The 23,428-nt window shown below is 46.6% G+C and overlaps 1 protein-coding gene across 1 annotated transcript in view; it reads right to left on the reverse strand.

Moving 5' to 3' along the window:
• The window catches only part of RGS11 (regulator of G protein signaling 11), a 4,320,935-nt gene that overhangs the window by 3,410,270 nt on the left and 887,237 nt on the right, over window positions 1–23,428 (reverse strand). The window lies entirely within an intron of this gene.

Raw genomic sequence — 23,428 nt, forward strand, 5'->3', positions numbered from 1 at the left:
TCAAAGAAAACTTGTTTCAACTTTTGCTTTTGTTCCAGAGTCACACAGGCATCAGCTAGGTTGACTCTCTCTTCCATCATCTGCCTGAAGCCTGGAAAGACTTCTGGTTTGGCAATTTCAGCGGCCTCCTCCAGCTGGGTGGAGAAGTCCCTGGTCAGAGTGCTGATTTGGACTGGAGGCTTCAGGTGGGAAAGGCAGCCCTCATGGACCTGGAAAATCACCTCATCCCTCCTGAAGTCACAAGTCACATCTTCCTTACCATAAGGGCAAGAAGTGTACACCAGGAAGTTCCCCCCATGCCGGGTGAAAATCCTGTCTGGTGTTGTGTTGTCATCACTGTCACCGTCAAAACAGTCCTTGGGGATTGGTCCCAACAGTTCATTTCCTAGATCAATGGAGAAATGTCGGTCATCAACCGCCATTCCAATAATGATGCCTGCGGCTAGAGTAATACTCTTTAAGTCGCTGTTATCCACCTCTATTGGAATGGTGTCATGTTCTATGTTGACTAATGGAGTTGGGTTTACCCCCAACCCTTGCTGTTGGAGAGAAGCATTTAGATGTATATAAGCATCAGGGTTTTGCAATTTCTGTCCTCTTTTAACTTTCACTTCCAGGGAGAATTGTCTGGTCCTTTCTGGGATGGTGACTTCCTCTTTGATCTGAATTTCAACTGCATAAGGTAGCAATTGAGCTGACCTAAATGCTTTTTCTGGATCATCAAAGCCCATGGGATTATCCGCTAATCGGGACCAAGCTTTGAAGTTTATTAGGTCCAAACTAATGGCAAAGCGATTGAGAATGTCACTGCCTAAGTAAAAGGCGGCAGTGACGTCTCGCACGACCCAACAATTATGGACTATGCTCTTGTTGCCAATGGAGATTTTGAGCATACACCTGCTTGGCAGGAGATGTTTGGAATTGGGTGCTTCCAGGTCCATTTCCCATTTGTCTATCAGTTTGAATGTGGGAATGGCTGGATCTTTTGGGAGTTGGTGGAACATGGCTTCGCTGATGAAGCTCTTACCGTTGTTCACACACACTCGAGCGAGAACAGAGTCCTTCCCATCATTTAACTGAACAGGGATGAACAACTGCTCTCCAATTTGCTGAATATCAGCCAGGCTCTGAGCTGATTTCACATCTTTCTGGACTATAGGAGTGGGAGTTTCTGATTGTGGATTAGTAAAGAATTTCAAAGTTTTTCCTTCCAGCATGGAGTACCACTTTAAACTGGAAGGAAGGTTGATTTTCAGAAATAGAGATGACCCCCCCATCACCAGTCTGTTGTCCTACTGCTATTACTGTCACGTCGGGAGTTTGGTTGTTCTGGAAGTGAAATTCTACTTGGTCAGATTTTTGTTCAACCATGTGGCAGGTGCCGTTTAAACTAACATGGTTGACACTCTGTTTTAATTTTATTGGTCGGCTAGTCTGGGTCCAGAGGACCATGTTTACACAATCTATTAGGGGTGACAACCTTCTCAGGAGGTCATTCCCTAGTAAACAAGGGGTGCCCTCTGGAGTCACTACTATGACCGGGTGTTTCACCTTGTGTCGCCCAATTTTAATGTCCAAGTCTGCAGTCCCCTCAACGGGAATTTCCTTCCCGTCAAAGTTCTGCAGTTGTCCAGGAAGAGAGGTGAGAGGAATTCAGTAATTCTCCCCCCTTCCTGCATTTAGTTCATCAAAGGCCCTTTTGGACAGAAGGGTAGCTTGGGATCCAGTGTCCACCAGTGCCAAAATTGTACCCTGCCCCTGTACTTGTACCGGGGCATGGTATCTTCCCTCCTTCTCCTCAAGGGGGCACAGATAATGCACATTTTTGGACAACTGGTGGGCTAACTTTCTGGTTTTGGACATTGCTAGCGAAGAGATTTGGGCAGAATTCTGTGGAGAGCCTTGGGAATCTGAAAGAAAAAGTTGGCAACTGGCGATCAGAGCCATTGTGGGTTCCCCTGGTTCCGGTTCTGGGCCGCCTCCCCCTTCTTGGAGGCAGTCACCAGGATGGGTTTGAACCAGGGGATTTTGGTATTGTGGGTTCTGGGATGAGATGATGGGCGGCGGTAGCTCAGTCTCCATATCCCCCCAGTCTGGATTGGAATCCCTTGGGACCCATTTTTCTTTGGGAGGAGTTCCCCCATCTCTGAAGGAGAAGATCCTTTTCCCAGGTTCTTCTGAGGATCCCTCTCCCTCAAATTGGAAGATCTGTACCTCCTCCACAAAGTGGGTCTGTTTGGGTCCTTTGTTTCTCCTACCCCACCCCCTCTGCTCCTTGGGAGGCAGGCTTTCAGGGGTAGGAGATTTTGTTTCCGGTTCCTGGTTTTCCAGGGGCTGTTTACAAGTTGGGAAGGAAGCTTCCTCCAAGGCTTTACACCCCCCTTCCCCTTGTGCCTCCTCCCTGGGAACCGGTGTGTTATCGGGATGCTGCCCCCGTCATTGTTCTGGAGCACCAGGTCCAGAGTTTGGGGCATTCTGCGGTGGCATGCTCATCTGAGGGTTCTGTTGAGCCCTCAGTATGTGACCCAGATCCCGTGCCATATTTTGGACCTGGCGCTCTAACTGGGAAACCCGCTCAGGATGATGCGGGGCTCTATTTTCTCCCCTGGGCTGATCCCGGGAAGGGTAGCTATCCCTTCTCTGGTAGTACCCCTGGTTGGGAAGATTTTGGTACCCCTCCACCCTTGGCCTCCCCTCTCCCAGATTAGGTTGTCTGAGCTCAGGGAATTGGGGAAAGAAGGATGGATGATTTTGGGGCTGGAAATTGGGTGGATACCTGGGGAAAAAGTTCTGCCCAGGATTTGGAGAATTTCTGCCCTCCTGGGGGAAGTTAGGAGGGAAGTTCCCCGGGTCAGGTGCTTGGCTGGATCCCCCCCTTGGGCTGGAGGAGTCCACACATAACCCAGGATTGGTCGGTTTCCCTTGTAGCGGGGACTTACATAGTCAGGGGAGCGGGGGACCCCATTTGTGGGACTACCTCCTCGACTCCCTGTCTGTGACTGGCCCGAGGGATTTCTGGGCTTAGGATTATTAGGTGCAGGTAGGTTTTTAGGCCCCCCATCTCCAAGTCTAAAACGGGGGCAACCTTTACCTCTGCCACCTTGGCAGCAGCAGGGGTGCTGTTGGTTTTGGGGTTTTTGGGCGCATTATTTTTATTTTCTATGGGCTTCTGCACCTCATAGATCCGGGTAGCCTGTTCAATGACCCAGTCTAAAGATCTTTTCTCGTGAGAATCTCTCACGAGCTGGGTCATGATGTATTTGGGCAAGGCATGGAAAAATGTATTGACAAATTCTCTTCTGTCTGTGCGCACCCTTCTGGTGGTCTGCGCAAAGGCACATTTCAGTTCTTGCACGAATTCTTGTGGGGCCTGATCCTCCCCACATTGCAAATTGTAGGCTGCCTTGCGAGCCTCTTGGGAATTTTTGTGAACAGAAAAATGTTTTAATATGGCCGCCCTATAGGTGGACCACCTTGAATGATTTTGGTCCTCCAGCCCCGCAAAGAAACTGGAGTACTCTGGGGAGAATGTCCACTTTACATATTGGATACAGCTTTGGCTGTCCTTCAAATGAAAAGTCTCCATCATTTGCTCATAGAGCTCCAAGTGTTCCCAAACAGAGTACTTGGCGTTCTTATGATAAGGCGTGATGACACTCCTGATTGCCTTAATCTGTTTCAATAGGTCCTTAAGCAAGGCCCTTTTTGCCTTATTGGCCTTTTTGGTTCGGGTAACCCTGGTCCATTCATCCTCTGACTCCGAGGCACTGCTCCCAGAGGTTCCTGTCTGATCTTCCAGGTTTTCCCAGATTCTGCGAGCCTGGGATTGGCTGGCAGAATGTGGGGACCTGGTCTCCTGTGTCCTGCGCCGTTCAGAGGAGTCTTCAGATTCCTCCTTGCTGCCAGGATTTGATGGGTACCCCCCCCCACTGACCTAACTGGGCAGAAGTTTTCAGGATGCCCGTAGTGGGCCTATTCTGCTGGGGCTCCCCACTAAATTGCACTGTGCTTGGGTGCCCATACCCGGATGCCCGCCCATCCATTCCTGGGAGGTACTGGCCTATGAGCCCCATGCTTCTGGCTGGATAGTAATCTGCCATCCCTGTGGCCCGGTGCTCATGTACGCCAGGGGACATGGGGGTGGCAGAGTCCAGGGACTGAGAGAGATAAAGGCCTCTGGTACTAGGGCTCCTGAATTTATGCTCAGGAGTTTCCCTTTCCCAGCGAACCTGGTCTCTATCCGCCCCTGCTCCCTGTTGCAATGCAAGAGCCTGCGCTTTCAGTTCCTCAGTTAAGGCCTTACTAGACTCTATCAGTCGCTCCTGCATCGCTACCTGTTGTTGGAGCCTATCATTGTGCTGACAGAGAGCCTCATTTTCTCTCTGTGCCTCCTGATTGGTCCTGGAGTACTGGGCCAGTCTCTGCTGCAGGAGGGTTACCTCCTGAGCTGTGTCCCTATTGGCCTTCTCCTTTCTTGCCAGAGCATCCTCCACCCTCCTGGTGTGCTCTAACAAGTTCTGGTGTTCATTTTGGAGGTCACCCAGTCCCTGGAGGGCCAGGTGATTTTCTTCCATTTTCCTTTTTAAGTGGCAGACTTCCTGGCCTAAGGTATCCCTTTCCTGACTAAGAGCCTGCATCTGTGCCGCCAGGTCGTCCCTTTGCCTTTGGAAGGCACCAGTTTTCTGGTGCTCCTGGTCAAACTCTGCCTGGGTATCCAGGTCTTTCAAAATCAGTTTATTGCTCTCTGCCTTCTCCCTATCTAGGTGGCTTTGCAGGGTGACTACCTGCTCAGCACATGCCCTATTGAAGTCTAACTGTTGCTCCAGATTTTTCTGGCTCTGCAGTAGGGAGTCCAAACCTTCTTGGTACTCCTTCTGCAAGGCCAGAAATCTGGTATCCTGGTCCGCCTTTTCCTGTTGCAGCACATCCATATCCTCCTTTATTTTAGTGATGTACCGTCTGCTGTCATTTTCTGACTCCTGGCTCCTGAGCAGCCTCTGCTCAGAAGAGTCCAGATCAGATTGGGCCTTCTGTAGTGCCAGCAGTTGCCTACTCGCCAGATCTTGGCCTTCAGCACATTTGTCCTGCATGGCTCCCATATGTAAATATAAATATGCCGCTACCCTGGCAATCTTGTGGTGCTCATCCTCGGCCTTAGGGGCCATATATAGTTCACTCAGGGCCACATGTAGGGGACCCTGATCTCCCCATATATCTGACCCTGTTTCAGTGACCTGTTGCGCGATTGCCTGCAACCAGACCGTTTGGTCCTGATGAGTCCACTCACCTCTCACAAATAGCTTATGTAAGAAGTGTTCTCTGGCTATTTTCATATCTACCAAGGTCGTCATTCTGGAATTTGAGTTCCTTCCTGACTTACAGAAGTTTGTATTTTATTTTTGCAAAACAGACCTTTTCCTTAGAGCGTTCCTTTGAGGAGTGCTTTACAGCGTAACACAGCGTGGTGATCCGACCGGATATGTGTATCTGGTCAGCTGGTACACTGTATTAATCTGCACAAGTGATAGGTCTAACCCAAACGTCCGGCTCAAGCCCCCACTTTGTAAGAGGATTCAATCCAGCACTACTACTAAGTCAATGCCTAGTCTGGGATACTGAATGGAAACCCTTATTGATATATCTTTACGTCCAGTTCATGAGTTCTGGATGACTACCCCTATATAACACCCCTCTCTTGGAATCCCACGGACCCCACTGAGCCAAGAAGTAGTTCTGTTTTGCAAGTTTAAACGGTTTATTGAGAATGTAAACAATATATATATCACACTTTATAATAAATTAATAATTAATATCACACTTCAGAACGTGAGCAGTTAACAACAATGGGTAATGTTCTACTAATAAACTGATTTGATTACCCAGGAGTAGTATAAAGGATGAGGTAGCACGCTTGGGAATAGGAACAGAAGAATAAGGTGGTAGAGAATGCTTTATCTAGTTTCAGATGGATGCAATGTTGAATGAAAATGCAATACAGAAAATACTCAATATGATTTCAACAAAACAATGTAATCACTTTTCTCTGGCAATCCACCCCTCCCCCTTATGCAATGTAAGGAAATGAATAGGAGAGCACACAATTCTTAGAAATACAATCAAATAGAATTCAGTTCAATTCCCCCTCAGCAGTTTATACAACAATAGGAGTTTTGAAACACAGGCAAAATGCTTTGAATATGGTGACAATGCAGTGTGAAATATGCTGAAACACTTTTAATTCCCTTCAGGAGGTTCAGGGTGAGTGAGAGATACTAGGGATGAGTTCAGGCTCACTTTAGCAATGATTCAGAGATGGTGATTAAGAGGCAAACGAATTTTTAGCAAGGAAAGAGATGACTGCTGATGGTTACACGTGGCTGGACTTTTAACCAAATCGCAAATCGCGGTAAATTTGCAAATGCGTGAATCACGATTACGGCAAAGGTACAAGTCGGTTCTATGTTCGTTGAAAAGCTAAGATTCTAAGCTTTCAGAGGAAAGTTAAAGCAAGGTTCTAGCCCAAACGGTTACGGAGTTATGAACGATTTTGTGAAGGTTGTTTTTCGGATTTGAAATTTTAAAAGTTCAAAGCGACAGGTTACAGCTTGCAGCTAGAAAATGACAGGTGACAGCTTTTAAAAATGACAGGTGACAACTTCTAGGAGGCAGTTCTGGTTAGATTAAAATAGTTTAGATAGATTATTTTAACTAAGAGATTGGTTCTGCACAGTTCTGCTAGGTACTCACAATATATTTTAGAAATATGCCTCGCCACGGATCTGGTCAGGTTTTGGACTGGACTCCGGTTCTGGTCTCGGCACTTCACAGTGATCTGGGTCAGCTCTCTGGTTCTGCTAACAGCGGTCTGGGTCACTCTGGATCTCTGGCCTCTGGTTCTGGATACTGCTCTGCTTTCTCTGTCTGGGTACAGCACTGCTCCTGGATCTTTCTGGCACAGGGTTTCAGGCCAGCATCAACACTTGGGTCCGGCTGTGAATAGTCTGCAAATGATTTTTGGGCCTGCTGACAAATACTTTTGCTTGCAATGGGCCTTCTTGGTTCAAAGTTCTGTAGTCTCTGTTTAGCTTGGAAGTCTAAGTGTAGGATCTCTGGATGTGAAGTCGCCGGTCAGCATGCTCCGCAGCAAATGGAATTGAATGTCTCTACCTGTCCCAGCAGTCTCTTTTTATGTGTTTTGAAAGTGGGTGTGTGTGCAGCATCACTAGCCAGCCCCTCTCTCAAATGCCCATTGGTCAAGCTTTCCTTTCTCTCTTGATTGGGGAAAAGAAGTGGAGTGTCAGAGCGATGTCATTTTATGGCCTGCAGAAAGGACACTCCCCTGTCAAATTGCACACAAATCTATATTTGATCAAAAAGACATATTTCATAGATACACAGTGGTTTGAAATTACATGCACCCATCACATATCACATGAGGTATACTCCGTTCAAACTCTGATGTTTCTAAGAGCTTGCATTCAGAAACGGCAACATTTTGCGTTTTTTAACTGGTTTTGCAATATTGGTTTTTCATTAAAAATTATACACATATACACGGCCTGTCCATACATACTCCAGTAAATTCCCATGTCTCTAGCTTAAACACAGAGTCTGTAGTATACATAAATAACAGGGTTTTGCCCCAGAACATCACACAAATTGGAGTTTGGGCTTGAATCGAAGGTACATTTTTTAAATGAAGGATCTCAAAGTTATACATTCCTGTCATTTGATTCCAAAGAGTTATCAGTGTTTCTGTAAATATATATATTTTGCTTTCAATTCAGTTCTCAGAGTGTTGGAGTCCGCCTCCAAGACTTGGGTGGGTCAGTGATCACATGTGTCTTCTGGCAGGCAGGCCTTTGTTGACAGGAAACAGTCAAAATCAACATATTCTATTCAAGTGCGAGAGCCTATTGTGTGGTCTCCAGGAGGCTCCCAGCCAGTCTGCCTTCTATCAATCAAGAGGTCATGTGAGATTCTAACTCCTGGTGTGAATCTCTGGAGGTGAGAGGTTTCCCAGCCTTTGGCCTGTTAATTAAATCAGATTGTCTTCTGGGAACAGCATGTGGTTAAGATTTTAATTAACTCCCAGCCTTTGATGTAAAGGCCTCTCCTGCAACTCCTGACATGCAGTTTCCCTGTCAGAGTTTAGACCGCTAGCGCCGCCCTCAGTCAAAAGCGGGTACTGCATGCAATTTTTTTTTTGGATCAGTCTTGAATTCAAGCATTTCAAACAAGAGATATTACATGGAAGTATATTGTCCAGGTTCAACAAATGGCATTGGTGTAGTTCTGCAGTAAAATAATTTTGTGCCCATAAATTAGCCATGTTTGACATGAAGAAAACGAATTCCCACCAGTTATGGGTTGCTTTTGGCAGTCAGCATTGCCCCTTTTACAATGGTTTTAGGCTCCGTGCCCTTCTGTGCTCACAACATAGGCAAAAATGGGTGGCAGCCTATTCTTCATGCATTTCCCTGTGCATTTTCTGGGAAGTTCTGGCCATCATGATGTTTTCCATGCCAGTACTGCACAGTTTTTGTGGTAGGGCTCGGATGCATGGGTAAAAACATCCCACAAGTCTATCAGATCCTGAGCTCTTGCCTATGGATAACATACTCTCAGGTTTCTCTGCAAAACCTATAGAAAACAGATTGGCACTCAGGAACCGGGTACTCCCGACCTGCACCCATCAACACCACAGGTTTTGCATCCGCTTTTCCCCTAGTCCCACTAATGAATCAATGGTAGCAGACAGCTACTGTACAAGACAACTCACATGACATTACATAAATCGAGAAGGCTCAGGGGCCCAAATCAGGTCCTATCGATCTCTATGAATCAGAGGATGTTATATGGACCCAGTGCTTTTTTGCATGTTTAATGCCATCGTTGTCTCTGGGACGAAACCTGTCTCATGGAATCTTGCTTAGCTGGTTCCAAACTGCCTTAGGGAACTATAGAGCAATGTTGTACCAGGGAGAAGCAAGTAAGGTTTTTCGCAAAGATTTCTTATGTAGGATAACTCTCTGTGCGGATAAAGCTTCCTGTAAAACGCTGGGATGGGGAGCAAAGTCCTGAGGCTAATTTTACTCAGGCCCAACTATGGTGACTTATATAAAGGCTTCGTATATTTAGGTTTGTGGTTCTCACAGATGCTTTGAATTCTGTGCAACAGGACAAGAGGACAAGTTTTGAATCACTTTTTTGGAGGAAGGAATGGATTATTTTCTGTGAAACATAATTCAAGTGCTCCATGACATTGCAGTGGGGCAGGTTAGCTACAGTGCCAGTGTGATGTAACCAGTGTATTCCTCATTCGCAAAAGGGTCAGGCAAGCTTGTGTTCTAGCTTCCAACCTTGTTAGTTTATTTATTAACTATCTGTATTTTGGGCTTCAAAGGGAGAGAGATACCCCAGGGATAGGTACTGGTTAAGGTTTTCATGCTCCTTTTTGTGGACAAAGTACTTTTTTTTCGAACTGAAAACAGCCTTAGCAAGCTAATGGATAGTTGACATAGGCACTGCATGCAGAAGGGTCTTGCAATTACCAGCTAAAAGGTCAAGGTGTTGGTTATCGGGATGTGGAGTTGCGTAAGTCCTATATTAGCAGGGGGTGGATGTCCACTCAAAGTGGTTGAACTATGATTACCTTGGGGAACGCTTGGTTGTCTCAGACTTTAGGAAGCCTCAGATTGGGGGGGGGGGTCATTTAGCCTTTAATATGTAGATTGGGGGGCAGACTGTGTCATCTCATGGAGTAAAGGCTTACCAGGCTATGGCTGTTTGCAGTGCCTTGTACGATAGTGTGCTTTGGGTTATGTCAAAATGGAAAACTCACAACTGCAGAAAACAGCTCTTCAACAAATGTATTGCTCATCTCCCAGTTTTCTTCTGATATATTGGGTTACAAAGAAATGTACTTGAGAATGCTGAGTCAGGAGGCAGAACTTATACCTGCACTCCTTTTGGGTCAGGTTGTGGACAGCAGAGGGTGATCCTTTATGCCTGAAACATTTCAAAGAAGTCCTGGCCCTGAATGGTGGTATTTCCTTACCCTGATGTAAGCACATCAAAGGTCTATTGGGCCTCATTACGGGTCCGGCAGTAGCCGTGCCAGTAAAACCAGCAGGTAGCCGCCAGACCCTTAATGAATTACCGGCGCCTGACTTCCCGGTGACAACAAGCTATTCCAAGTCTGGTGGCTGGGAAGTCAGGCGCCGGTAATTTTGTTAGTCCCCATTCCCATGGAGTCCCATAGGACTCCATGGGTATGGGGACACGGGAGCACCGGCACCGTTGACAACGGTGCCGGTGCTCCCGTGAGAACTCTGCGAGCGGGTGCCGTTTGGCCCAGCAGGTCTGACCCTGGCGGGCGGGACGGCACCCGTCCGCAGTCATACTGTGCCAGTCCGGTAACAACAGTGCCGGTAGCTGTGCCAAATTTGAGATAGCACTCTCACGACCCAGGTTGAGCTTGTATTATAAGCAGAAGAGCTCAACTGGCAATTAACTGTACTTAGAAAACATTTGCTCTGTAGAGAAGCTTATTGTCTTTGTGAAATATCATCTTCGTATTCCACTTATTAAAATGTAATTCTTGTAAAGAAGACGAGGGTCAGTCCCCATGAGCTTGAGTTTTTCTGCGATCAGCACTGTCTTTTCTGGTATTTTACAGTTCTTTCTGTATGAAGCAAGGAGAACCCACCCAAAACCACTGCAAGTCTGGGGCAGTGTTTGTGATGGCCACTTAAATAGATGAAGTCTGGAATAGATGATGGTTCCTTTTGTCATTTGGTTGTGACTCATTAGCCTGCCTTGCATTCAAAACAGGACTAGGAGGCTCTAGTAATTAGCAACATTTTATCTGATGCCCTTCCGTTATCTCCGTTTCATAATCTAGACCATATTATATTGTTCATTGATCTTCTATATGTATTGTAAACTGTTTTACTTACTTGATTGTATGCAGGGTTGTCAATTGTTTTATGTTTTAAATTATTCATAATTACTTTTTAGCTGAACAAATACTTTTGGATTTATATTTGCAGTTATGGCAGACCTGGTCCTGGTGTGGCAGGTTCGGACCTTGAGTATGAGAAATAGTCTGCCCTTACTTTTATGGACGTTACCATGCTTTAGGACTTTTTAAGTCTTTTGTCTTTGTTGCGAGACCCTACACAAGCAGGGCATTGGATGTTTAAGGTTGTACCAGCATTGTGGGTCTGCACTGTGCAGGTGTGGCAGACCTGGTTTGGCATGTTCTGACATGAACTGCCATGAAGTCTGGTTATCTGTCATAGTTTTGTGAGTCTACGTGACGATACCTCCTCGAGTGCTTATATTTTGATGTATTTCTACGTTTTACACATTTTGCCTTTGGCACATGCCTGAATCCGGACTTGTGCCTAGCGAGCCTTGTGGAACATATTTATTTGGATTTTTCTGTGTAGTTCTGGGCCGCTTGGAGGACTAATATTTTCTGCTCAGGTTAGACTGTCTATCGAGAAGGGACAGGCTGTCGTGATCTTTTTCCACACTTGGGTAAGTACTGATTGAGCCCATTAAAGTTGTTTTTCCCTTCTTGTTGTGCGTTTGGTTAAGGTTGGATGCATGCTTGGTGTGGTTTTTGAAGGATAGGACAATGCATTTTAACTAGTTTTGCGTGTAAGGATTATAGGGATGGTGATATTGTGTTGTCTCACTCTTGCATGATAGTAGAATGTTTTAGGCCTTACAGCTCTGAGAGTGTTAGGTGATGGTGATTTATGTACGATCCTAAGAGTGTCAGTTGAGCTGAGCTGTGTGTGTGCCCAAATATGCACCAGCGGGATGCCCCATGCCATCTAAATAAAATAAGGAATACACATCTAAACTCATAAGTGACTGAATTAGTTATATACCTGTAAATAGAGCAATGACCTGGTCTGCCATAACCCTGAAGAAGTAAACCCTGAGACATTGCCCTTTACCATCCACGGGGGAGACCTAATAATGCCATATCCTCTTTGGGCATTGAAAACCTGGGCAGGGATACAGTCTAGTATCAAATCCATTCCAAGCCCATGTTTGGCCTTGCAGAGCACTGCACCCAGTCACCCCGCAGCCCCCACTGTATGTGCCATCATCGCTATGCCCGCAAGGAGCCATAGGTCATCAGGGTTCTGTCAAGCGGCATCCTGTCTACACCAGAGGATAGAGGCACCAACATGGGATTTCACCCATTCTGTCCCTGCGGGGTAGAAGGAGCAAAAGGTCAGATACCCTTTCATGTGAAAAGTCCCCTCATATAAGTAAGCCAGCATTTGCTTGACAAGGCCTAGTAGATAGTAGTGCCTTGAAGCAAGTAAGCAAGTAATGTGCTATACATTTAAAGGGCAGTCTATGCTGCAATATGACATATTTAGAAATAGCAACATAGTTCTTCAAACAGCAGAAGTACACAAGGCGCTTTGTGCTCCTAGAGGCCAGGCGTGTATTAGCCTCAGATTGCAAAGCAGCCAAATAGTGAGGTGTGATTTTATGTGTTACCAGTCATTGATTCATGTAACCATTTATTATAGCAAAGCGCTTCGCAGCCTTAAACAGCTTATGAATTCATACATGCATGCATGCAAAACGCTCACATATGTAGCTTTAAGCAGATCAGTGCAATATTCCCATATGCTTACAGACAGTGCTAGTTAAGAAATAAGTGGCGATTGGGAGTAGTGAGTATAGGGCAGTGAGCCTTCCCTGAATGTATTAGTGGTTGTTTTTTTATTGTGTTGCCTGGCAGCAGATCCTAATGATGACTGATACTCACTAGTCAGTCGAGGTGTGAAATTTTATAAAAGAAGATCGCTAGGTCTAAATCGAAATGAAATTGAAAAATAAATTACTAAATTCCTTTAGTTTTGAGTTCATGTTTTATTAACATCTTGGTTTCAAATTGTACATGGTGCCAACATTCTCCTATTTGGAGGCACGTGCTATTGTTTCGTCCTTGCCTGGGCTTTCTCAAGGCACATATATTTGTACTTAACAGTTATCCAATTTGAATAAGTGAGCATTCTAGTTCATATGTCTGAGTTTTGCTGCAATCTCTCCTGGCTCTGGGGAACTCACCTGTAGGTATATTTTCAATGGTGCTTTTTAAATGGCAGCTGTTAGCATGCAATGTTGCATTGCGAAAAGGCCTGCTCTGTATTGACCTGCCTTTTATGTAGATGTACAGATCTAAGAAGGCTACTTCTATGCTGCTCTTTTCTAGTGTGAATTGAAAGTCAAAGTTGTTCTGATTCAAATATTCACAGTTTGTTTGTTTGTTTGTTTGTTTTGTTTATTTATTTAGTATGGCAAGCAAAACCCAGAGGTAACAGGGCGCAACAGAGGGCAGGAAGATAGGATTACATAAAAACTTAGTTGCAGGATAAGGCACACATGAGCAAAGAACAAAAAAAAGAGGCATAGAATTACATTGCGTGGAGTGTACATATATACATATAGTTAAACGAATGCTTACATATATACATATTTAGTGCTGTGCATAGGGGCAATTTGGTTGCACTTACATATTTACATATTTAAAGCTGTGCATGGCAGTCAGGTTAGAACAACGGCAAGGGCAGATGAGATGGCAGGGTTAGTCATGAGGATCATTGGCCCACAACCAGGTGAGTGTGTTTCGCCTGAAACTATAGTAGGATTGGTCTGTCCTAATGTTGAGTGGGAGGGCGTTCCAGTATTGGGCTGCCAAGACAGGGAAGCTACTGCCGCCGGTTTTCTTTAGTCTGAAATTGGGTACCTGCAGGCAGTAAGAGTTAATCAATCTGGTGGGGCGGGTGGAGGTTTTTTTCTTTATTCTGGATGCGAGATAGGGGGGGCTGCGTTGTTTAAGCATTTGTAAGTGAGTGATGCTGTTTTGAGAGCGATGTGGTCAGAGATTTTGAGCCATTTGTGTTCTCTCCTTTTGTTGGAGATGTGTTCCTTAGAGGGTAGGTTGAGGGCTGTTCTGAGAGCGTTATTTTGTAGTGTCTGTAGTTTGTTGGTTATGTATTTGTTGGCTCCTAGGTACATGGCGTTGCAATAGTCCAGTCTGGATAGTATTAGGGCGTTGGCTATGATGATGCAGCTAGCTTGGGTGAGGAAGGCTCTACTTGCCCTGATCAGCTTTCATGTGTAGGTGGTGGAGGATGCTAGTGAGTTGACTTGTTTTTTTAGTGACTTTTTAGTGACTTGGTTGCATCAAGGTGAAAGCCTAGCGTTTTCACTGTTTTGGCCACTATGATGGTGTTGCCATCAATGTTGAAGGCCTTATAGTTGGAACTGAGTTTTTTTAGATTGGTATTGGATCCGAGGAGCAGGATTTCGGTTTTCTCACAGTAGTTACATAATTTCTCTTCATCCCTATTCCATATGATGAGAATATCATCAATGAACCTTTGCCAGTTCATTACTTTGCCTGATAATGTAGGGTGGACATTTGCATGTTTCATTTCAAACTCGATTTGCCATTGAAGGCGCGAAACATGTGCTCATTGCGCTTCCTTTTGTTTGTTTGTACATAATATCATTGAACATAAATATGTTGTTATTTAATGCAAAGCCCAACATTTCTTTTATCATTTCTACAAATTGATAATAGGATGCAGAGATATTTCTATAGGTGTGGTCTACTGCTTTTAGAGCCAGTTCATGATTAATACATGTGTATAAGGCCTTGACGTCCATAGTGGCAATTAGATATTCTTCCTTCCATGCTATTTTGCTAAGATTCTCTAATATGTGCAGGGTGTCCCTTGTGTATGAGTCTAGTTTATATACCAATGGCCGGAGGATGTTATCAATGTATCTTGACATGTTTTCGGTAGCCCATTTTATGCCACTAACAATGGGTCTGACATCTGGTCATTTGGTGTACTCCTTGTACATTTTTGCCAGAAAATAGATTCTTTGTATTTTGGGTTTGTTGGTTATCAGAAATGATCTCTCATAGTCATTAACACGTGAAATAGCTCACTAGGTAAGAGATACTTTGGGTGTACTTTGGTTTTATGGCCATTGTGAGTGAAATGACACACAGAGAGAGGAACTAATATACCAATTTCTGCTTTCCTTCCCTCTCACCCTTCCCCCACCTTTCTTAAACTGATAGTAATGGCATAACAATTGCCGAATATATAGATGTGCTGAGATTTAACTGTATGATACACTAACAATTGTGAATGTATTATACATGTATGTAAAAAAGGAAAGAAAATGCATGCATGTGATAAGAAACAGTTGTATTGAATGTCAACCTTGATACCTTTCACAGTAGGAAGGGGTATCTGACTACAAACTAAACAAATTTGAGGTACACTGAACCCACAACTGGGTAACTGTCTAGTTAAGCAATTAGCTCTGAGCTTGTGGTGGGGGGCATTAACGCTTTAGGTAATGCCTGGGGCCCAAAGTTACAGGCCCAGGGGCATTATCTGAAGTGATAATTCCCCCTAGCGAGGAGCTTATTGCTACTAGTAACCGGGCCTGTTAGACCAAGGTACGAATAGGGTTTTTGCAGTTGAGAAATGCTTCAGTGTTTCACAACTGAAAAAAAGCAACAAAAAAAAGAAATATGGTCACCATGTGGCAGGATGCATAGTCCATTCTCCCTTTCCATAGCGGCCATTTGAAAGTGTTGAAAAAAAAGTTAACAAAGAAGATGGTCATCATGGAACGGGCAGAAGGGACTACACATAGTCCCTTCTCTCTTTCCATGGTGGCCATTCATAGGTGAATACACAAAAAAAAACAAGCTGGCCACCATGGAAAGAGAGAAGGGACTACACTCAGTTCCTTCTCCCTTTCCATGGCGGGTATTGCTGAGTCGCGGACGCACAGCAGTAGAGGCACGGAGAAGTTCAGGTAGGTGGGGTGGGGGAGGAGATGTGGAAAAAGGGGGTGGGGGAAGGCGACACGGGGCGAGCGCGCTCTTACCATGATCCGGCAGGGGAAGATGGCAACCTGGAGACCCGAGGAGGCACGGAACCATGTGGTAAAGCCCCCGTTCTGAGCCTCATCATTTGCTGGGAGGCCTAAGCCACACCCCTGCTGGGTACTAATAAGCTGTAAAATCGAATCCATTTTTCTTCTCCATATTAAGGGATAAATGGCAGTTTTCCTAAGAGCAAGCAGACAAACTAAGAGTCCTTGGCCCTCATTACAAGTCAGGCGGTGGACCATGGTGCTATTAGCACCATGGTCCATGCCGGATTCCGCCATGGTGGATGGCGGAATTACCGCCCCATTCCAAGGTGAGTGGGGCGGTAATTTCCCATTCACCATTTGCCCTTCCCCATTCCCATTTTTGCCCCATAGGGCATAATGGGGATGGGGAAGGCGCTAATTACGGCACCGTAAATTACGGTGCTGTAATTAGCACCAAGGTCGCTTAGCGCCTTGGACTTTAACGCCTGCAAAAAGCAGGCATTAAAGTGTGAATCAGGCGTTAAGGGTTTAACGGCGCCAACGCTCTTTACGGCGCCGTTAACCCCTTAACGCCTGACTTGTAATGAGGGCCCTTGACTTAAGTCCTATGTTGATATTTCTGTGTGATGCTTCAGAGCGACTCGCTAAAAACTGATAAAATTGCAAGGCGCTTCAGATTAATTTGCAAAACTCTGATATTCACGCCATGTTCTAAAGGCCGATTAATTAGCTAATTAGCATTTTTCGAATGAAGGACGTGCTTCTCAAAAAATGTACCTGCATCACACAGATGTGGGAAGAAAGTAGCTTCCATGTTATGCAGCTTAGAATTAGAATTGAGGTTCTGCCCACCGGATGACAGCAGTTTTGATGATAAGGGACATTCAAATAGAGACCCTATAAATACCATGACAGCGCCTTACAGGGTCTGGCTGTCTTGCGGTAATGGCGTTATGCTGAGAGACCCTGTCGGAGATGGAGCAGGGGGTGCATACTTTTAAAGTTGCTCCTATGAGCCATTTTGCTATGGGTTTGCTTGACTGAATATTGTGCTCCAATTTTGGTCTTTTTACGATTGATGCAGTGAATTGTGCTTTGCATTGTATATTGAGATGACATTGTTTGTTTTTATTGAATGAAGCTTTGGTCCAGTTTGATAGGTTTGAATGTCTGTATATAGGACCGTTCTAGGTGAATTGAGCAGTTAAACCTGACATTGATATTCTTTAAGCAGAATAATAAGATTGCAGAGGACTTTGTCTCTTTTTCAAAAGGAAATGTGATTTAAACCCCATGGGTTTTGGAAAGTGCTTTTTATGTGATTGAGGCCTAGAATTGTGCATTGATTATAGATTGATTTGATTGCAGAGAAGAGACGTGTTATTTACCATGCAAATGTGGTTGAATATTGTTGCAGTAAGAAAATGTGAGGGTTTAGAGATTAATGTTTTGTTCTAGAGAGAGTATATCGATGGAGTTATTATATGTAAATAAACTACTTATGTTTGTACAACGTGATCATTCCTGACTCTTATTAAGTGGGCACAGTGAGATGCTAATGAACACTGTATTGTGATGCATTATACGTCTCTCACTGAATCTTTCTGTCTCTCCATCCTTATCTGGACTGCCCCTTTTGGGGTGGGGCCAATTCTGATTTCCATATGGTCTTTCCCCTTCTGTAATGGCTTGGCAGGCGAAGAAGGATGGTCTGGAGGGTTTCCCAGAGCAACGCCAGTGGTTAATATTAATTCTAAACCTTCCAGCCATCACCTCTTTGTTTTTGCTATGTCACCCCGAGTGGGACGGGTATGCCCAGACGTGGGTCCCGTGACTGCTGGGCCTAGAGACCCAAGCTACTCCTCACTGATGAGGCCCAAAAAGGCGAAACATGTTTGGGGATGCTTGTGGTCTCCTGCAGAAGGGATGTGACCTAGCAGTTTCGGCTGGACTGCCCCTTTTGGGGTGGGGCCAAGTCTGATTTGCATATGGTCTTTCCCCTTCTGTAATGGCTTGGCAGGCGAAGAACGATGGTCTGGAGGGTTTCCCAGAGCAACGCCAGTAGTTAAGATTAATTCTAAACCTTCCAGCCGTCACCTCTTTGTTTTTGCGGTGCAACAAGGACCTGTTGTGGACGTGTTGCAGAGCCAGTAATTAATTCAGGTGTAAAGTTTGAACAATAACAGAAATGTTTAAGTGATTTGGGGCAGGAAATGCACTTTGAGCCCACCAAACCCAATTATAAATCATAGTAGCAAGAGCACATATCAGCATTGAATATGAGATGAGACAAGACATCCTCTGGGTTTTAAGGGCCTCATTCACGAGTTTGGCCTGAGCCCTTAAATACAGCGGTAACAGTATTAGCACTGCATTTAAGGGCTGGCCAAATCACGAGTTGGGGCGGAAAATGGCATTTTTACCTCCAGCTTTTTGCTGGAGGTAAAAATTACCATTTTCGGGCTGTTTTTGGTGCTATAACCACCAGTGCAATTAGCTCCGGCGGTAATACCGCTCCTCAACTCGATTGGGCCCTATGGACCCAATGGGGAATGGGGATTTACCGCCCCCCCCCGCAACTCGTGATCCAGCGCAAATTGTGCCGGACCGAGACACGGTAGCGCTATTAGTGTTGGGTGATATCCCAGTGGTAATACTGCCCGGACACCGCCCAACTCGTGATGAGGCCCTAAATCAGTGGCTGATAGCTTTACTGTTGCATATCAGAGTGCTAGATTGTACTCTTAGCTAAGCTACGACCCAAAGGTGGGGAAGCCCCCCTTTAAGCTCAGAACTCTGGTTGGCTGGGGTGATCCCAAGATGGGACACGCACAGCGCCAGACTGATCGCTACCTGCAAGGGAGAAATCGATACGGGAGGTGATGAGGAATATCAGTTGTGGGTGGACCAGACCAACCAGATGATCCACAACTGGAGAGCTCCTGGCAGGGAGGGGAGGCTTTGGGTCATCAGAAGCCTGCACGGTCCTGCGAAGAGTGCCACCTTGGTGCTCCATGCCACGCACCCAGACCCCACAGCAAAGGACATAATGTGCATGCTGGAAGGAGTGTTTGGAGCCACTGAATTAGGTGCAGAGTTGATGGTTAAATACCATGCCACCCAACTCCAATAGGGTGTGAGGATCTCAGAGCATCTGGCTAGGACCAAGACGATTCTGCAGCTGGCTTTTCCTTGGATCGGGGTTCAGCCAAACAACCTGAATTTGGTCAGGCTGCATCAAGTCATACACCGAGGAAGATCATTGCTACTGATGCTTCTGCTGCAATGATTCAGTGAACGGACACAAAAACCACCTTCCTTTGACAAACTGGTGTGGGAGGTATGTACTTTGGAAAGAGAGATGGGGGCACAGTGTATAGTCTACCAAGTCAACATGGGCCTCCATACACTGCCCTGGAATATGACATGAGACATCAAGAAGAGGAGTTGCACCAGACCCTCCAGGCAATGAAGCAGAGGGTGCCAGCAATCCACTTCCTTTAGTGACACATGCCACCAGAGCGCAGAAGACGCTGTACACCACCAGCCAGGTAGAGGGAACACCAGCTCTTCCGGAGCGCTCAAGAGCCTTGGTCGCCTCAAGTGTACCAACAGTGCACTGCATTGCTCCAGTCCTGGACAATTCTGCCACCTGTGTGGACAGGAGGGCCGCACCTTCCGTGTGTGCATAAAGCTACTGGAATTCACCTGAGCCAAAAGAGATTCCAGACCTTGAATACTCCAACATGCACAATTTTGGGAAACAACAGCAAGGACCAGGAATCGGTGAACCTGAATCCTCACCATTACTATGCTCCGACAGAGTACAGAATAATAACAAGTCTGCGCCACCATAAGGGCCCAAGGCTGCAGTGATACCACTGGTGGGCGAGTGAACTAGAAGCCAGCATCTGCCTAGACCGGCTACTCCAACCAAGAGGAAGATCCCCAGCATGCCTTCGAGGAGCACAAACAGGCCCCCAACACAGCACAAGTCTTGGCCTACGCACAACCTCAGTTGTCTTACATCTTGCACGTGGGCATGAGTCTGGAGGGATTAAGAGTTGTCCTGTATCAGTTTACCAATGGTGAGATGGGATGTGTCACTTTTGCCTGCCGCAGCCTGCATGCGCTTGTCGCGGTGCCGTCTTCCATGCAGCGCCACACTTACCTTGCTTGCAGGGTCCCCCCATGCCTGGAGGATCACCATCTCTGGGGACCACTATGGCATGATCCTCCTCACTGGCCCCTTCACATGGGGGTGGGCATCTTGCCTCTCAAGGGAATGCGCGGGGGACCGGCAGCCGATTTCCACACATGTGCAATTTGTGGTTGCTACGGGCAACCCGCCATAGCCTTACAGCCTCATTCCCATGCAGGAATAACATTTAAGGGGATCTGATGCCACTACCTGCGCTTTGCAACTATTCTTGTTGCTTGGCTTTGCTGCTTCTCTGGTCGGTACCTGTGCCTTACTCAGTTCTCTTGTTGGTACCTGCGGTTCGCACTGCTTTCCTAGCCAGCTCTTACCTTTTGTTCCTTCTTCCTCTCCTGTCCTCTCAGTCCTTCAGACCGTTACCATCTTCTGGGTCCTATTTGCTTATTGCCTCTCCTAGCTTCCTTACTTCCTCTCCTTGATTGCCCACATCAGTGTTCACACTGTCTTCACACCATGTTAATCCCATGGGTGGTCCCTTCTGTGGTGTTGGGAGAGGGTTCCCAGTCTCTGACTGATTATCGTATCCTCGGCTTGGGGCTGGGGACAGTCTTCTTTCCCATACTATCCTGGGACTGGAGCAAATACCAGCACAGAGGGGACCATGGATCAAAAGAAGTTAAAGACCAAAGGTAAACAGGAATCACGGGGGTCACATCTTGACAGCAACTGAGAGGAACTACCCAGTCCAAAAGTTGGATATTTCTGGCTTTAAAGTGGGCCATCACAGATATGTTCCCGAATCACCTCTTCAGAGCCACATCCGCAGTGAGGACAGACAACAACCCCCTTACGAATGTGTTGAAATCAGCGAAGCTGCATGCTACCAGACACTGATGGCCCATAGCATTATCCCCATTCAATTGTAATTCATAATACCAATCTGGGCACACTAACATTAATGTCCTGGGGGCGTGGCTTAGCAGCCATGAGCTAGGACGTCTTTCGTGTTTGATCTCGCGGATCCGACCATTATCCTAGCATCTATGGATGGTTAAACTGTAGCTTCAATCATTTGAAAGGCAGCCAAGTCTGTGCGAAACTATGCGGCGTAACTTAGAAGCACTCCGGTGAGGATCAAGACTAGATTTCAGGCACTGTCGCAGTATTCACAACATTGTAGCCCAGCTGAGTTGTCGAGGAGAAAATGGCGGCAGTACCGGCACTCAGGACAAAGGGACACGCGTTTCTGTAACAAAGCGAAACCGCCGAGTGGAAGGAGAAAGGAGCCTGCGACCACTCATGAACGGGCCGCGTACCAAAATATAACGAGTATACTTATCATCATTGAGCAGGAATAGGACATGAATAAAGGCCCCCGGAGATCCTATGTGGTGGCGGGGACTCGGGGGAGGAGTACTAAGCCCTGCCATATAGCTCAGAACGAGCAAAGTGCTATACGAATCACTGCGACCTCCAAAGTGACGGTGAGCCACAGGTGGGGCAACTGATGGTGACTGCTGCCAACGTAGTACTCGGGACTCCGGGGCATGCAGGACGTGCCGGTGTGGGAGGTCTTGCAGAATACCGCAGGGCACTTGTGGTTGCCGGGCGTGTCGGCAGGGGCTAGAGGGGGAGACTAAGCCCTGACACACAGCTCTGTGCAAGCACAAAGCACCGGAGCACACGGCAGGCTCTGCAAGCCTCCGAATGATGTTGTATCCAGCGGACTGACACCCTACCAAGGTCTGCACGTCGGACATCTGACTCAAATGTTACACCTTGGAAACAAATAAACTACTGTCATAATGAGATGCCTGACGAGTGTGCAAGAAGAGCATGATACCCAGCATGACAGCTGGTGCTCTCCTGTACCTGACATGGTATGTCATGCTGGCCTGATCAGGATGTATAAAAGAAGGCCTTGGCACACTGTTAGGAAAGATTTCTTAATTGTGGGTAATTTTCCTTCCATGTGGCAACCCCTAAACATTTTGCTGTTGTTTTCACCCTGATCTAGACTTTGCCAGAGAAGCGCAGCCTTCTGCCGCACTCCTCTGGGCTTTCGCTCCATTCTTACGGGGAAACTGACATGCCCTTAAGACAGTCAGTACCGGGAAACGTTGTTTTCCGTAGTTCTTTTATCATGTTGCAGCTTTCGCGCAACATGACACAACAGGGCACTGTAAGCTAAGTTACTGCTCTCTTGGGTCTCTAGTCACTCTACAGGCCCTAGACACTCTCTTTGGATTGTTAACGAACGGTGCAAGTGAATCACGGACGGGACTGGTGGCAGCCATCGTTTCTTTGTGTTTTGAGCTCTTTTTGGCTGTTTAAGCGCGTTTCTCGCGCTTAGCCCAAAATAGTGCTCTGGCTTCCAAAATGGCCAGACCACGAGACTCTTGGTCCTGCCTGCTGACCGTCCTGCCCCCTTCACCTTCCCCAGGTCGAGCCGACCCGGGGCCTTCTTATTTGGGCATGTACTTTCCCGCGAAACACAGATGCTTTTGCGGGCTTCTACAGGCCTTGTGTGTGCCTCCAGGATGTGGGCTGGGATGTCTGGTCCCAATACACATCCTGGGTGCCAGAGAGTCTAGTGTGCCTTGAATGCCTGGGACCACCGTGGTCCGTGATAGGTCCACGTATGGTGTGAGTGTTTTGTGAGCAGATCTCCCATTGGGTCCCCTCCGTTTTGGCGCAAAGGGAACTCTGGATAAGAGGAGGCTGGAAACACCACTACCATGTCGATCTCCTGAGTTCTCACTAACGACAGATACAGGAGCCAAGTATCCTGCAACTAAGAGGCTGAACCGAGGAATTGCTGGTGACCCGCTGAAGGACTGCTCCTCTGCACTGCTGTTGCCCTGTGAAACCATTCTGCCTCTGATTGAACAAGAAGGCCTGTACTGGTACTTCGACCCTTTGGAATAGTGGGAACAACTATTCTCGGCATCTTCATCATCTCCTGCACGTAAGCCTTCGGAAGCATCTCTGGGCCATCCAGTGGACTGACCAGCCTACACAGGAGTCTTGCTCTGTTACTGCCATCAGGTTGTGTTGTATTCCAAGTCCTTAGCACTCTCCCATGATTCGTACACTTGGCATTTCCAGGTCTGAAGTGAGAAGTGTACATTGGGCTGAAATACACACAGCCGCTCCGTTGCCCTGCTGTGGTAACAAACTGTGCGGGTTCACTGCGTTTGGGACATCCTCAACTCCAACTTCTGCTGCCGCGGAATCTACACAACACCGAGACGTCCCCTGCTCGTATCTGAACCTGCCAGCACTGAAACTGGCGCGGAGAAGCCTGGGTCTGCC

Source organism: Ambystoma mexicanum, chromosome 2q, assembly GCF_040938575.1.
Source record: "Ambystoma mexicanum isolate Mex_15411 chromosome 2q, UKY_AmexF1_1, whole genome shotgun sequence".
Taxonomy (NCBI): Eukaryota; Metazoa; Chordata; class Amphibia; order Caudata; family Ambystomatidae; genus Ambystoma; species Ambystoma mexicanum.